Genomic DNA, 16,244 nt, shown 5'->3' with positions numbered 1-16,244 from the left:
GCTTCCAGAAATGCATTTCCCAATTGCTAAAGGGAAGAAATGGGATATATCAGAGAAGACAGGTTGCTAGAAGGAAGGGAAGGCTATCATGCTACACATTCCAAAAGAATATGGAACTATTACATGGGGAGTAGGTTTTCAGGCTGGGAAATAAGAAGAGTACATAAAACAGTGTCAGACATTCAACCCAACCTGAAAGGTTATGCTATTCTCCAGAAAAAGTGAAGAGCAAAAAGCTTTCTCAGTTCAGTGACATAAAACAGTCATGTAAGACCATTGGTTCTCTTTTAATTTTGTGAGTTAGAGAAACTGCTGTTGACTCTTCTTAAGGCTTGCAGAATTGTCTCTCGCTCATTCCTCCTTGTCTTTCCCTCACCACCATTCCACCATCATCGTAGCTCAATATTCACTCCACTGTGGGGGTCCAGTCTCTTGCCACCACTCCCACTTTCCCCCATGAGAGCTGTAGCCAAACAAGCCCAGGTTCTGAGGGCTCCATTTTCATATCCTACGGATGACAGTCTTGGCATCGTACGTAAAACGCTTGAGTGATGATTTCTCTTTTCTAGAGAGAAGGAAAACATTGACTTTGCAGGATGATTATGAGGAGAAGATAAGGTAAAGGTATGTCAACTGCCAAGCTTAGAGGCTGGCATATTTGATCGATGATATGTATCGATGTTAAAACTTTGAATGCTGCCAGTCTTCCACTAGGAAGGCTTAAAATCTTCCTTCCCCTTCTTATCTTCACCCAAAAGCCTTCATGGTGAGGATATTCCCAACCCAGTTGTCGGCCAGTTTCTCAACCTCCAGCACTTCACGGGCCTCCATCTTCACCTCATCTCTCATGCCTGTCCCTGCCACCACTGTCACTCAAAGCTGTCCAGCTCTGAATAATCACCTGCCTTCTTCTACATCCTCCATGTATCCCATATATTGACTCACTTAATTGTCGAAATAATGCACACAAGGCACTCTTGCTGTTGCCGTTTTAAAGAGAATGAAACCATAGCACAGAAAGACACTGATTTGTCCAAGGTCACACTACCCGGAAGTGGCAGCATCCAGATTCAAAAACAGCATTAATGGTGGCAGAGGCGGTGGTCTTAATCATTATATCCTGATTCCTTTCAGGGAGCATTGCATTCTTGCAACACACTCTCCATTGTTCAATGGGAATCACAGACCTTTGGTTCCTCATCCACCCCCATCCCAGGCCTCCCCTTGCTCCAGTCATCTCATTTAGTACCTCATCTGGGCCTCATGCCTCCTCAAAGACTTGGAAACCTCTAAGGCCATCAGTTTGTGTATGTGGTGGCTCCCTCTCTGTTCTCTTGTACCTCTCTTCGCTCTCCTTTCCATCTTTCTTATGTGTCTCAGTGAGGTCTCTGAATTCTGTATCACTGGCCTTCACATTCCATGTGTTTCCAACTTGATAGTTCTACCTCCAGTTGCCTCCTCGCCTCTGCCTTGGGCTTTTCCATTCCTGCTGCTATCACCTGAGTTTCAATACTTACTAACTCCCCATTTCCTCATGGACAGGACCTCCCAGTGTTCCTGTTCATCAGGCAGGAGTATCTTTACCCCCATCTGTCCTCTTCACTCTGTATCTATTACTTTTCTAAAGCCTACCATACTCAGAAACTCAGATATCCCCAACTCCTTTCCTTGGAGAGAGACAGAAGATTGCTTTTAGGGAAAATGGAGGATATGATAGGACCTAAACTCAATTCACAGAGGTTGGCACTCTATGCTAATCCAAAAGGCAAGTGGGCCTAATGATGGCTGCAGAAAAAGCTCAAGGAAGGGTCCGAAACAACTATCTCAGTGAACTATAGGAGACAGGAAGCCAACTGAATCTCCACACACGTACTGTTTATATAACTAGAGATATAATGGTGTCGAATATGTATTTTGAATAGTAAATTGAAAATCAATCTGTAGAATAGCTGGCAGAGCAAAACACATTTAGAGTGGGGTCACATAAAATTATTTTGGTAGTTTCCACTCAGCAGCGAGTTAGCAGATCTCCAATTCAAACTGGCATGTGAGTGGTTTTGTACTACCTGTTTAACATAAAAATGTTGAGTATAAATAAATCCCCCTGGATCAAATGTGGAGTGATTCAGGAAAGCTCTCTGTATACAGTGAATGTGTTTGATACAAGGAAATGAATGTCTGGTGCGAACTAGTGAATGGGAGATGGTTAGATTGCTAAAATGGAATATGTTGATTTCCTGACAAGGTAGATGAGCCTAATACAATTTTTAACATCAGAGAAACAGAGAGTAGACTGTCATTACCTTCTCTTTGTCCTTTAGGACTCGATTCAAGGGTCAACTTTCCTTGGCTATATTTTCTTGTCGTACTTTCTAGCCCCGGGCTGAGTTACCTGCGTGCTCTTCTCCTGGGTACCTACCTTTGTAGGACTACGTGCATCTCTTCTCGTGGCACTGATCACGGTCTGTCCTCACTTCTTTGATTTTCTTGTCTGCTTTACTATCTAGACTTGTACTGTACACTACAGTAGCCACTAGGTACATGAGGCCATGTAAATTTTAATTCATTAAAAATAAAATTAGTGCATTAGCCACATTTCAAGTACTCATTAGCCACAGGCAGCCAGTGGCTAGTGGCTGGTGACTACTATATTGGACAGTCCAGATATAGAACACTTTCATCATTGCAGAAAGTTCTGTTGGACAGGTGTCGAGAGCTTCTGATCCCCTTAAAGGATGGATTTTGCCCTTTTTATGTCTATATTCCCCACACCCAGCACATATTAGGAACTCAATAAATATTTGTGGGATAAATAAGTACAGGAAGTTCAAACACTGAGATGAGAGAAATAATGTATAATCTACTATTATTTTGAAGCCATATATGCAAGTGTCTGTCATTTGTTAGGTTGCCCTAGTGAACCTTTGATTGTAATTAGAAATGATGGATTAAAGACAAAATTTCCTGAATCGTGTGCAAGGTTGGCAAATCTGCGTGCATCCTAGTGGTCTGAGCTCTCAAGACATTGCTTTCCCCAAGGATTCATGGATATCATCTCTGGGTATATTGCCATCCAGCTGTGAGGTTTGCCTGCAGTAATTTGTGAATAAAGAACATTTCTCTTCTAAAATCTTCAAAATATAAGACTGTTTCCTTTCCTCTTGGAGCATTAGGTTACCAAATGTAGCAGTACAGCTGTCCCAAGCTTTATTTATTTATTTACTTTTATGTATTTTGAAAGAGTAATTTGAAAACTGATCTTAGAAGAGATGGGAGATAAATGCATCCAGGAAGTAACGTCAGATAAAAGGTTTTAATGGCATGCATTCAGAATCGGGACATTCTCAATGGCTGGCTCAAATCACAAAGAGAAGTATTAGCTCACAGATAGAAGCATCTATAGATGGAACACGTTCAGGGTGTTTAATTCTGTGACTTAATGATGTCAGCAAGGACCCTCCTTGCCTGGCTCGTGTCTTTGTGATCAGTGAGACTTCGGATCAGATGGCAGTAGAGGGTTCCAGGGAACACCTACAGGCACAGTGCTTTCTAAGGACAATAGACAAATTGCTCTCTCAGAAGAATTAGGAAACCTTTTCCAGAACCATCTCATCTCTTATTGGATATAATAAGGTCATATATCCATTCTCTATCCTGTCACTAGGGAGGGAACTGATAAATTACTCCCCATCAATCAGGTCTGTGCACGGAGCTCAAGAGTAGATTCCGCCTCCTTAGCATGAGACACATGTTGGCCTGAGAGTAAGAGATGTTTGAATCAAAGGGTGATCCCTTAGCAAGGAAACAAGGGAATGCATGTTGTATAGTTAACTAGTAATTTCTGCTAATAAATCACCCCAGTATTTTAGAATATATGACATAGAGTTCTTCTGAACCTCCGTGGAAAAATAACTCACTGATGGTCCATTGATGGTCATCCCAGATTATTTGCAAAGTCAGTAAAATTCACTAATAGTGTCAATATAAATCAATCCTTTCACACCAACTAAATCCTGAATTCATAATTTGGCTAACACGGTCTCTTATACTCAGTGGAAAATAATGAATTCTGAGATTTAGGTTTATATTCAAGCACCCAAGTTTAGGAAGACGCAGTGAACAAACCCACATTCTTTTTCTTCTATCTCTAAATTATAAAGTGTGATCACACTCTCTTCATCTCAACTCAACTTCTGGGATAGTGGGAAATTATTTAAAAATTAGGCTAGTGATTCTCAGTTGGTAGTGTGGCTAGGCAGGACCATAGCCATCAGAATCTTTTTGGGGTAGCTTCTTTACATGCATCCTTTACCTTTCTTCTCACTCCCTTTTTAATGTCCCTGCTTTTCTCTCTGATACTGAGAGTAAATTTTGGTGAAACATTTATCTTTTCCCAATATTCCAGTTCTTTATAAAAATTTTCCCCATGACATGTACAAAATCAATCTTTAAACAGTAAATGTCCTCCGATTCTGGAATCATTATTTCCTGGGCACTTACTGTGTACCAAGCACGGTGCCAGGTCATTTAGTACTCATTTGCCACACAGAAATTCTCCGTGGAGCAGCTCATCCCCGGGTTATAACTCAGAGACTCAGACTCATGTTTTGAGAGAACTGCTTGGAGGGTTCCCCTGCGAGTTGGTGGAAGAGCTGGGACTCAAAACCATAGTCTTTATCTAAAGACAGCAATCTTCCCACTAACTGATTGCTGTGCTCTTCTGAGAGAGATGTTCTAAGCCTGTGGAAAGTGAAGCAAAGCATTCCCAAAGCCATGGTTCAAGAGTCCAAAGGAGAGCTGGTAGTGGGGTCATAGCAGGCCAATGGGCAGAAGAGGGGAACCCTAGCCTTGAGTTTGTCATTGAGGAACTATGAGGCCTTGGGTAAATATTTAACATCCCTAGGCCTCTCTTCCACACCAAGGTTCTGCTAGATCAGGGGTTGGCAGACCATGGCCCTTGCACCAGATCTGACCTGTCACTTCGTTTTGTTTAGTTTTTATAAATAACGTTTTACTGGAGCACAACCATGCCCATTTCTTTACACATTGTCTGTAGCTGCTTTTGCCATGTCACGGCAGAGTTAAGTAGTTGTGACAGAGACCATGTGGCCAGCAAAGCCTCAAATATTTACAGTCCAGCCCTTTACAGAGAACATTGATGGGCTGCTGTCCTAGATCAGTGATCCTCAACTTTGGTGGGACCTTAGAACATTTAAAAATCACTGATGTCTGAATCCCATTCCCAGAAATTTTTATTTAACTGATCTGAGATGGGGCCCAGGCATTGCTAGATTTTTTTAATAAAACACCCCCAGGTAAATCTAATGTAAAGCCAGAAATTCTGTGAGTGGAACATGCTATGAGTCCATGAAGACATAGATGTTTTTAAACTAGTAAATAGCTGAATCATAACTTGAATATTTTGAATTCAGATCTCTAAACGTGGGACTTTTTACCACCACTTACATTAGTAACTTCTCTGGACCTCTGTCTCTTCATCTACAAAATGGGAATAATAGAATTTTTCCTGCCTGCTTCAATGATCCAATTAGAATGGCGTGTCCAAATGAACCTTGAAAGCTAGCAAGTGTTAAATAAATGTAAAACCCTAAATTTTTGGAAGCATTTTTTGGGAATGACTGGGAGAGATTTTAAAAACATGGATGTTAATATTTTTATTCTAATCTCTGGTAGGAGAAATATAGCTTAAGTAGTATTTTCTAAATTTTATTCTATTTCATGTTTTCAACTCTCCAGATAGATGAACAGCATATTTTCTTCTTTCTACTGTACTTTCAGTGTTTTTACATGATTATTTTTTTACATGTCCTCTGCAGTCTTCATTTATCCTACTTTGTTACATTTCTTGGGGTCTTTTTAATCATTCTCCAACCATTAGCTTCCCAAGCTTTCTTTCTGGCTGTGTGCCTTTGAACACACGCCAGTGACTGTGAACGCTTTCCAATTTGTGGACATTTTTTTTCCATTTTCTCCATAATTAAGTGCCTGGACCTGTCTACATTTTTCCAAGTGTGAGCTCATGAACGTCTTCTAAAGGCAGTGTCATCTCTTCACAACCATGGAGTGAAGCCTGTGAGTGTGGCCTAAACTATAATGTGGCCATTGGCCACTGGTTAGTTACTTCTTGGTTTCATTTTAGTTTTCTAGACAAAAACATTTTTACTGTTGTATTTCTGGATTTTTTTTATCATTGAAATTTTCTGTTTGTTTTCACTTTTAACAGCAACTGTCATTTTCCCAGTCCTAATTGTGATCTGCATGTTATACTGCAGTTGGTAGACTAGCTTGTGGGCCAAATCCAACAGCCGTCTAATTTTTTATTTTTATTTGAGATTGGTGGACACACAATGTCACATTCATTTCAGGTGTAGAACTGAGTGACTTGACAAGTTTCTACACTATGGTATGTCCATCACAAGTACAGCTACCATCCGTCCCATTCCATCACTATTATACTGCCGTTGACTGTATTCCTTAGGCTCTGTTTTCCATTCCCATGAATTACTCATCCCATCACTGAAGGCCTGTATCTCCCTCTCCCCTTCACCCGTTTTGCCCATTTCCCTCACCTCTTTCCGGTCTGGCAACCACCGGTTTGTTCTCTGTATTTATAAGTCTGATATGGCATTTTGATTGTTTATTCTTTTTTGTTTTGTTTTTTTATTCATTCATTTGGGGTTTTTTTAGATTCCACTTATGAGTGGAGTCATATGGTATTTGTCTTTTTCATTTTTACTTATTTCACTTAGCATAATACCCTCTAGATCCATCCATGTTCTTTCTTTAAAAAAAAACCTTTTTAATGTTTATTTATTATTTTGAGAGAGAGAAACAGAATGCAAGCAGGCGAAGGGAGAGAGAGAGGGAGAGATAGAATCCAAAGCAGGCTCCAGGCTCTGAGCTGTCAACACAGATCTAGGCACACAGCGTAAACCCAGAGACTGTGAGATCATGACGTGAGCTGAAGTCAGAGACCTAACTGACTGAGCCACCCAGGCACCCCCCCCATCCATATTCTTTCAAAGGCACAATCTCATCCTTTTAATGGCTGTCTAATATTCCATCGTGTGTATATATCACATTTTCCTTATGTATTTGTCTATCAATGGACACTTGGGTTGTTTCCATATCTTAGCTATTGTAAATAATGCTGCAATAGACCATGGGATGCATGTATCTTTTTGACTTAGCGTTTTCATTTTTATTGGGTAAATACCCAGTAGTGGAATTATTGGATTATATGGCATTTCTATTTTTAATGGTTTGAGGAAGCTCCAGACTCTTTCCACAATGACTATATCAATTTACATTCCCACCAAGAGTGTACAAGAGTTCCTTTTTCTCTGCATCCTCACCAGCACTTGTTATTTCTTCTCATTTTCACTTTAGCCATTCTGATAGGTGCAAAGTGATATCTCACTGTGGTTTTGATTTGCATTTCCCTGATGATGAGTGATGTTGAGCGTCTTTTCATGTGTCTATTGGCCACTAATGTGTCTTCTTTAGAGAAATGTCTTTTCATGTCTTCTACCCATTTTTAATTGGATTATTTGTTTTCTTGTTTGTTTGATTTATTTGGTGCTGAGTTGTATAAGTTCTTTATATATTTTGGGTATTAACCCCTTATCAGTTACATCATTTGCAAGTATCTTCTTCTATTCATTAGGTTGTTTTTTGTTTTGTCAATGGTTTCCTTCACTGTTTTGATTTTGATGTCATTTTTTTTTTATGTAATCCCAATAGTTTACTTTTTGCTTTTGTTTTTCTTGCCTTAAAAGACTTATCTAGAAAAATGTTGCCATGCCTAATCTCAGAGAAATTACTGCCTGTGTTCTCTTCTAGGGATTTTATGTCATCAGGTCTCACATGTAAGTCTTGAATCCATTTTGAATTTATTTTTGTGTATGGTATAAGAAAGTGATCCAGTTTCATTCTTTTGGATGTAGCTGTTCAGTTTTCCCAACACCAACTTTGTTGAAGAGGCTGTCTTTTCACCATTGTAAATTCTTGCCTCCTTTATCATATATTAATTGACCATATAGGCATCTGTTTATTTCTGGGCTATTGTAGTCCATTAATCTCTCTGTCTCTTTTTATGCCAGTACCATACTGTTTTGATTTCTATGGCCATGTAGTATATCTTGAAATCTGGAATTGTGATACTTATAGCTTTGTTCTTTCTCAAGATTCCTTTGGCTATTTGGGGTCTTTTGGGGTTCCATAAAAAGTTTAGGCTTAATTTGTTCTAGTTTTGTGAAAAATGCTGATGGTATTTTGATAGGGATGGCATTTAATCTGTATATTGCTTTGGATAATATGGACATTTTAACAATATTCTTCCAATCCACAAACATGGAATATGTTTCTGTTTTTTGGTGTCATCTTCCATTTCGCTCATTATTGTTTTATAGTTTTTGGAGTACAGTTCTTTCACTTCTTTGGTTAAGTATATTCCTAGGTATTTTGTTCTTTTTGGTGCAATTGTAAATGGTATTATCTTCTTAATTTGTCTTCCTGCTGCTTTGTTAATAGTTTATAGAAATGCTACCAATTTCTGGGTATTAATTTTACACCCTGCCACTTTAGTGAATTCATTTATTACTTGTAGGTTTTTAGTGGCATCTTCAGGATATTCTATGTATAGTATCACATTGTCTGCAAATAGTGACAGTTTAACTTATTTTTTAGCAATATATATGCCTCTTTTTTTGTTGTCTGATTGCTGTTGCTAGGACTTCCAGTGCTATGTTGAACAAAAGTGGTAAGAGTGGACATCCTTATCTTGTTCCTGATCTTGGAGGAAGAGCTCTCAATATTTCACCATTGAGTAGGATGTTAAGAGCTGCCTATTTCTGTAAATAAAGTTTTAAGGGAGTACAGCCACACCTATTTGTCTATGTACTATGTATGGTGGCTTTCATATTAGGAGAACAAAGTTGACGAGTTGACACAGAGACTGTAGGTCCCATAAAACCTAAAATATTTATTCCCTGGTCCTTACAGAAAAGCTTGCTCACTCTTGTATTAGATGAATATACTGATTTGGACTTCAGCTAAATAGTTTTAGAAGGGAATTAGCTATGATATATTTATATTTCTCTTATGTTTTACACATGTTATAGTAAAACCAGATTAAAGTGTACTAGTTTCCATTTATTGATCCATTCATCATACCACATGCCATGCATGGTTCTGAGCTTTGAGTATGGAGAGGGAAACAAGATACACAGGCTTCTTTGTGGATTTCCATGCTAGTGCAGTGACACAGACAAACAAACAAAGGCAGGCACCAAGATTACTTCAGATGGTAGATGGGGTGAAGAAAGTAAGACCTAGTGATATGGGTTTTTTTTAAGACTTTGTTTTTTCAATTTATTTCTTTAATGTTCATTTTTCAGAGAGAGGGAGAGACAGAGAGGGAAGGAAACACAGAATCTAAAACAGGCTCCAGGCTTGGAGCTGTCAGCATGGAGCCCGACTTGGGGCTCAAACTCACGAACCTCAAGATAATGACCTGAGCTAAAGTCAGATACTCCACTGCCTGAGCCACCCAGGCACCCCAAATACTTTGTTTTTAAGTACTCTCCACACCCAATGTGGGACTCAAACTTACAACCCCAAATCAAGAGCCCCATGCCCTACCAACCAAGCTACCCAGGTGCCCCAAGACCTAGTGATGTGGTAAAAAATGAGGTACTGGTTCTGTGATGATTAGGCAAGTGCTTCCTGAGAATTTAACCTTGGCATGAAATGTGAATGAATGGAGACGCAAGTATGTGAACAGGGGCAAGAGCTTTCCAGGCAGAGGGACCAATAAGAGCTAAGACCCAGAGGAGAAAATGAGCTGGATGTTTTCCAGAGATAGAGAGATGACCTCAGTGCCTCAAGCAGAATTGGAAGAGGGGAAGGAAGGTGGAAGCTGAGGCAGCGAGCAGACCTTCTAGGGTCATGAGTGTCAGAATACCAGAGTCTAGACTATGCTAAATGTGACTGAAGGCCTTGGAAGGATGGCAAACCTGAGAGAGACAGGCCTTGATATATTGATGAAGAGTCACTCTAACTTACCTCTGAGGGATAGAGTACAGGGAGTCAGGAGAGAAGGCAGGCATCCTAGTTTATAAGCTATTGACATAATACTATCTTCAGTTATAGAGGAAACTTAGTAACATTTAATGGAGCCCAGACCGCCACTTGGAAAAGCAGATCCAGTGTAACAAACTGGAAGGCAATGATGAATACACTACCATCCAGTCTCCAACTGAGCAGTTCAGCTAAGGAGAAGACATATATTATGTGGTACATTCTGCTATGGAGAACTCCTTTACTAGTCATTATTCTCTTGTTGCCTTGGCCAACAGGAAGCTCTGAATTTCACTTATTTAGTTCCATCAAATATATGAGTGTACATTTTCTTTCTACTTCCTTCCATGGCCTCAATTTCCTATGTTTATTTGGAATTTATGTACTTGCGTGAGAACTGTCTCAAATCTTGCTTTGAAAGAATTGGCCAACACATCAAGTAATAATGGAGTCTGCAGTTTCTAGGATCTACTGAACGTTCTGCAACTTGTTTTCCCTTTGTTCCCTCCATTTCTCTTTCTTTTCCTTAGTGTGTTTGTTTATACTAGCTGCGGAAAGAGGCTCTGAGAAGAGTTTATTATATACGTGATGAACTGCCAATTAAAATTGGCACCAAAGCATTGAAACAACTGTTCCTAATGGTTCAAGGATACCATGGACCCTTCTCGTCACTACTGAACTCAGTACACTTTGCAAAGTGAACTCACTCTTGTATATAAATATAAATATTTTTTTAAAGTTCTAGTTAGTTCACCACTAGGAAAGAACTCTGACTGTGACAGATTTCTCCACTACTATTACTACTCTGAGCTACATAATTAATTAAGAGAAGAGTTCAGGGAGAAATGGTGTGTCTAAACAGCTCGTTCATTGGTTCATGGAATGCTGGGCTCGCATCAGGCATATCTCTTTCTCAATAGAAGCACCATTCCATTGGAAGTGCAGGCAACTCTTAGATGCTAAATGCAAGCCTGAAATGCAAGCTTTCTCTAGGATGGATTTACAGTGTCAGGCTACACTAGAGAGGTGGAGGAGTAAACGGCACTCCGCAGACTGGAGTCCATCCTCAGACATGTTGGACCAGCCGCTGCAGCGCTATTCATCCATACATGTGGCCTAACAGATGGCAGGTGCTTGCACGAGATTTTACTATTGAGGAGGAATTTATTTCTTATTACTCTCTCTGTGTTCAGAGCGCAGAATCGTGCCTGGCATGGTAGCCGCACTGAAAGGCTATTTGTTGAATCACTTAATGAATGAATGGATGATTCTCTCAGGGCGGAGACATGTACCTAGATAACCATGGTACAGACTAGAATCTGATGAATGCCCTGAGAACAACAGCCAGGGTCGCAGAGAAGGCTGGGGGGTAGGGGTGGCGTATGAGCTGGGCCTTGGAGGCCGGGCACGGATGGGCCGGTTGGGGATCCTGGCGAGAGTCATCTGCTGGGAGGAAAGCACCAATAACCTAGTCAGCAAGTAGTTCTACTTGGCAAGTTCAGAAATCCCAACAGTTAGGGAATATCTGAACCCTTTGATGGCAATACGCCTCTTTCCACCTGCCCTTCAGAATTAACAAAAAAGTATCTCCTCATTGTTTCATGGTGTAAATTAACTAGTTTTAAATAGAATGTATTTAATTTTGATCAGCAAATACTTATTTTAAGGTTTTAATGGTTAAGAACTTTATTCATGAAATATAAAGATAAATTTCTTTTTTCCTGTTTAGTAAGTTCCCATTTAGCAGTCTTTTAAAAAATTTTTTTAATTGTGTTTTAAGAAAATACCTAAGGTCTGTGGGGTGAGGGGAAGCATTATTTGTTGAAAGAAGCGCTGTTTACCATTCACGGTGACCTTATCTGCACCCAGAGGCCACAGCGCCTGCTCCACAAATTGTTACAAGCATTAAGAAAATATATTGGCAGACATTTTAGCAGTTACAATGGGCCATACAAATGCAATCCTGGATGGAGAGTTGGGAAATATTCTTCTACTTGGTTTAGAGCCTACTGTACAGTCTACATGAAAGAGAAGGAAGGCAGGAACTAAATGGTAGAAATTTGGAGAGGATCCAATGCACGTGTCCTTCCAGGAATAGCATGAATATGGCTCAGTGAAGTTCACAGGAACAAAGTTCACAAGAGGCAGAGGACATGAAAATGGCTAACGTCTTGAACCTGTATAATTAGGAAGATGATGTTAGTGGGCACACACATGCACACACACACACACTTATATAAATACATACACATGCATACAGATATACTTGTGTATTTTGTAAAGATGAGAATGGAACTAAGATTCTACAGAATGTCCATCATCTACTTATATAGCAAGGACAACCTGCTTTGGTGGTTTTTGCCCAAGGGTTTGGGGCAAAGTATGGTTGAACTTGACACGGTTGCACAAAATAGAATATGTGATTGACAATGGTTTCGTTAGCCATGAATGCCATGGAGCTGTGGAACAGAGTAGTAAGGATGCCTTGCGGCCAGTTTTACTAGACTTTTCAAACACCAGAGAGCTAATCCTTCTGATGTAAGTGGCTTGCAGAATGGGTACAAAAAATGGGGTGTCCTCTATGATACCCCTATCTACAGATTCCCATGATCATCTCTACAAATGGGGATTGGAGAGGGCACCTGGAGGGCTCAGTGACTTAAGCGTCCGACTTTGGCTCAGGTCATGATGTCATTCCCTAGTTTAAGCCCTGCGTCGGGCTCTGTGCTGACAGCTCAGAGCCTAGAGCCTGCTTTGGATTCTGTGTCTCCCTCTCTCTCTGTCTCACCCCTGCTCACACTTTGTCTCTGTCTCTCTAAAAAATAAATGAACATTTAAAAACTTTTAGATAAAAATAAAATGGGGATTGGCAGTGTAGAAGGGAAGGGAGAAATATGAAAACAGAACAGAATGCCTGAATTTAGTCATCTTTGAATCACTGAGTCACTCTGCAAATATTTGTTGAGTGAATATTCATTGAGTGCCTGACCTTGTATCAGTAGAGCCCAGGGCTACAAGGGACAAGCTGGTCCCACTATCACGGTAAGCACAATGTCGTCAGGGACGAAAAGACAAAAGAGATTGCTGCTATTTGTAATTCGTAAACCCTAAATGATCTGGTTAAAAATGTTCTATCTACTTTCTGCATTGCCTCTCATGTCTCATCATCCCTGAGATCATTGCTGTCACTCCTAGATGAGTGACAACGTGACCATGTCACAGGGGAGGACATTATCAGGGCTGAAATAGGCAACCACTTGTGCAGTGGGTCCTGACATGTACCAAGAGCTCTGCTCATTTAAAAATAGCCTCTCCAGCAGCCACGTGAGAGGCCTGGATGTCCTACTTGAGACTTGCACCTTGGAATATAGGATTAGACCTCAAGCAGTTTCTTCAAACTCTTTACATTAGTAATAGTTCCCAAAATGAGTCCTGCAGACACCAAGGAGAAAAGGAAGCAGTCTGTTTTTAAACACATTACTAAAAAAAAAAAAAAAATCTGTACTCCACTGACCCATCTAAGATATTTACAATGAACATTCAATTCACATGGAAAGCTCTGGAAATAAAAGGTTTTGAGAAGTTTTGATTCCCCACATCTTAGCCACAGGACTCTTCTCTACATGGGACTCAGTTCAACAGCCTGTAAGGCATATGGCTTTTGGGAAATGCTGCCTCATCAGATCGGGCAGTATCTGCAAAAGCAAAAAGTTGAGGTTCAAGGGACTGGAGCCACAGACAAGTAAATTTGAACGGAAGAGCAGGAGATGATTCTGGAGTGTGCATCCTCCTGGCAGCCGCCTGCCTGCACCTTGGCCTTGTTCACACGGCTGGGCCGAGTGCTGACCCACAGAAATGGAGCAAAATCCCATTCTCAGTCGCCTTGTTGCTCAAGGAATTTTTAAGAGACAAGGGTGAAGGATTCCAACTGCAAACATATATACATGTGGGTGTAAGAAACATAAACAGAAAAGAGCACTTATGGGTAACAGAAGTGCCAGCTGGGACTTTAGTCCGGAGTAGTTCTTAGAGTACACGATCCATATGGTGTGTTTAAAATAGACCACAGAGTCTGAAAATGGAGCTCCTGAGAAAGTCACAGATAAAAATCTCAACTGTTATTTTCATATGTAAAAGCTGGAATCATCTTGTAAAGATAATTCAGGATGAAATATTTCCATTTCCATTCGAACACGGAATTATTTGGTTTTCATTGCATTTGAAGAGTCTGTTACAACACTTCAGTTTTTATCTGGCAGGAAAAGACATAAAGAGAAGAGAGGCAAAGGAAAAACCTGGAATCAAATGTTCTAATAATTAGTTCTACTGGGAAACAGGGAAAGGTGACTTGTACAATTATAAGTGTGGAGGGTGCTTGACCATATGGCTTTGTAATAAAAACCCCAAATCACTTTCAACTCTGTTCTGTGCTTAACTACTTTAATTCACTTCCTGAAATCATTTGGTGAAAATGTTTTCATGAAGAAGATGAAATAGATACTAAATAGATAAATACGTAAGTAGACTGTTTACTGAACATATGTTAAGGAGGTTTGTTGTTTTTTTTTTTCTGACTCATGTTCCATACCAGTTTTTCAACCTTTTGAGGCTTATAGTTGTGTTATACTTATCCTAAGTGCACAAATAAAGTTGTGGCACAGAAGTAGGCTTTTATAGGAATAATATTACGGTTAAATATGATTGTGCTTCAAAATGTGGAAATGTCACATGTGGCTGATAGCCACCAACCTGTCCATCCCTCTTGGCATAAGGACCAAGCAAGATTCTTTAGGTTTATTTGAACATGGCATACATAGAATCAGTTCCATATTATTGTATCCTCTGACTAACAGTTGTTGTGTCAAAGTAAATTGCTGAGTATGTCATCGCCTAAATTAATAATGTTGACATATCACTTCTTACAGTTTATTTATGTAATGTGTTTTGGGGTGAAAAAGTTGATATTCTGAGGGAAAAAAAGAATTGTCCCCAAAGTGATAGAACTCTTAAATCTGCTATGGCAAAAAAAAAAAGTCATTAAGGGCACAGTTATTACATATTAAGTATCATATATTATATTTAGTAAGGCTGCATGATAATTTTCAGCTCACTTTAAAGAAGAATTGTGCTAGAAGACTTGTGGAAGAATTTTAATTTTTAGATCAAAGAAACAGGAATACATAACTTGCTCAGGGACTTATATCAAGTTTATAATAAATTAGACAACACCACTTTGCACAGCAATTTTGGAAAGTTTGAATCCAAGCAAGTCAAGCAAAGAAAGATTGGTCTCTTGGGAAGACCCCAGGGAGCTCTGACAGAAGAGAAAAGCTTTTGTTCCGGACTGGCCACTACCCAGCTCTGTGGCCTTGGAAAAGTCTTATAATGTCTGGGAGCTTCTCTTTCCTCATTTGTAATAAAAGAGGAGTGATTGCCCTAGATATCCATTAGTCCTTCAAGTAGTTATGTTCTGGAAGCTAATAATGTATTTGCTAGCCTCTTAAAGCAGAAAATACAATACATGCAGGATTTTTGATTTCCGATGCCTCCGGTGGTTACAGAGTTATGCCCACGCCTACGCCTATGCCTGTGCCTCCACTTGTAACACAAAGACATTGATTCGAACGTTTTGGAATAAAATCTAAGTCATCTCACACCCCCACCTTCCTTTATAGAAATCGTGGGACCCTACTGGGTCCAAAAGGATTTGAATACTACATCAGGTTGCTCAATGACAACAGGCAGACACTCCCAGACTATCCAGAAACTCGAATTGCAAACACATTCTGAATTAGAGTCAGTAAATCACTAGATATTGTCGGCACCTACTATGTGCAATGCCCTTTGTTTCCTGCTTCCATGTTCGTCTCTGGAGCATTAGTTTGGTGCCCGGTCAGAGTTTCAGGAAATTAGTTGCTACTGAGTTTTTCTCAGAGTATTTCCAGAAGTTGGTTTAGCGCCACATGGGTGATGATAAAGGTGACATAGGCTATTTTACATAGAAATAAAAACATAAGAGCTGTGCCTTCAATGAAAGGCACCCGAAGTCTGAAAAACAAAAAACTGCTCATACAATTTACCTCTTTTGAAATTGGGTTTGTACCCCCATGGTCCCGGGGAATAATAAACATTTTAACTCTAAA

This window comes from Suricata suricatta, chromosome X (genome assembly GCF_006229205.1).
Source record: "Suricata suricatta isolate VVHF042 chromosome X, meerkat_22Aug2017_6uvM2_HiC, whole genome shotgun sequence".
Lineage (NCBI taxonomy): Eukaryota > Metazoa > Chordata > Mammalia > Carnivora > Herpestidae > Suricata > Suricata suricatta.
This window is presented reverse-complemented; position numbering follows the sequence as displayed.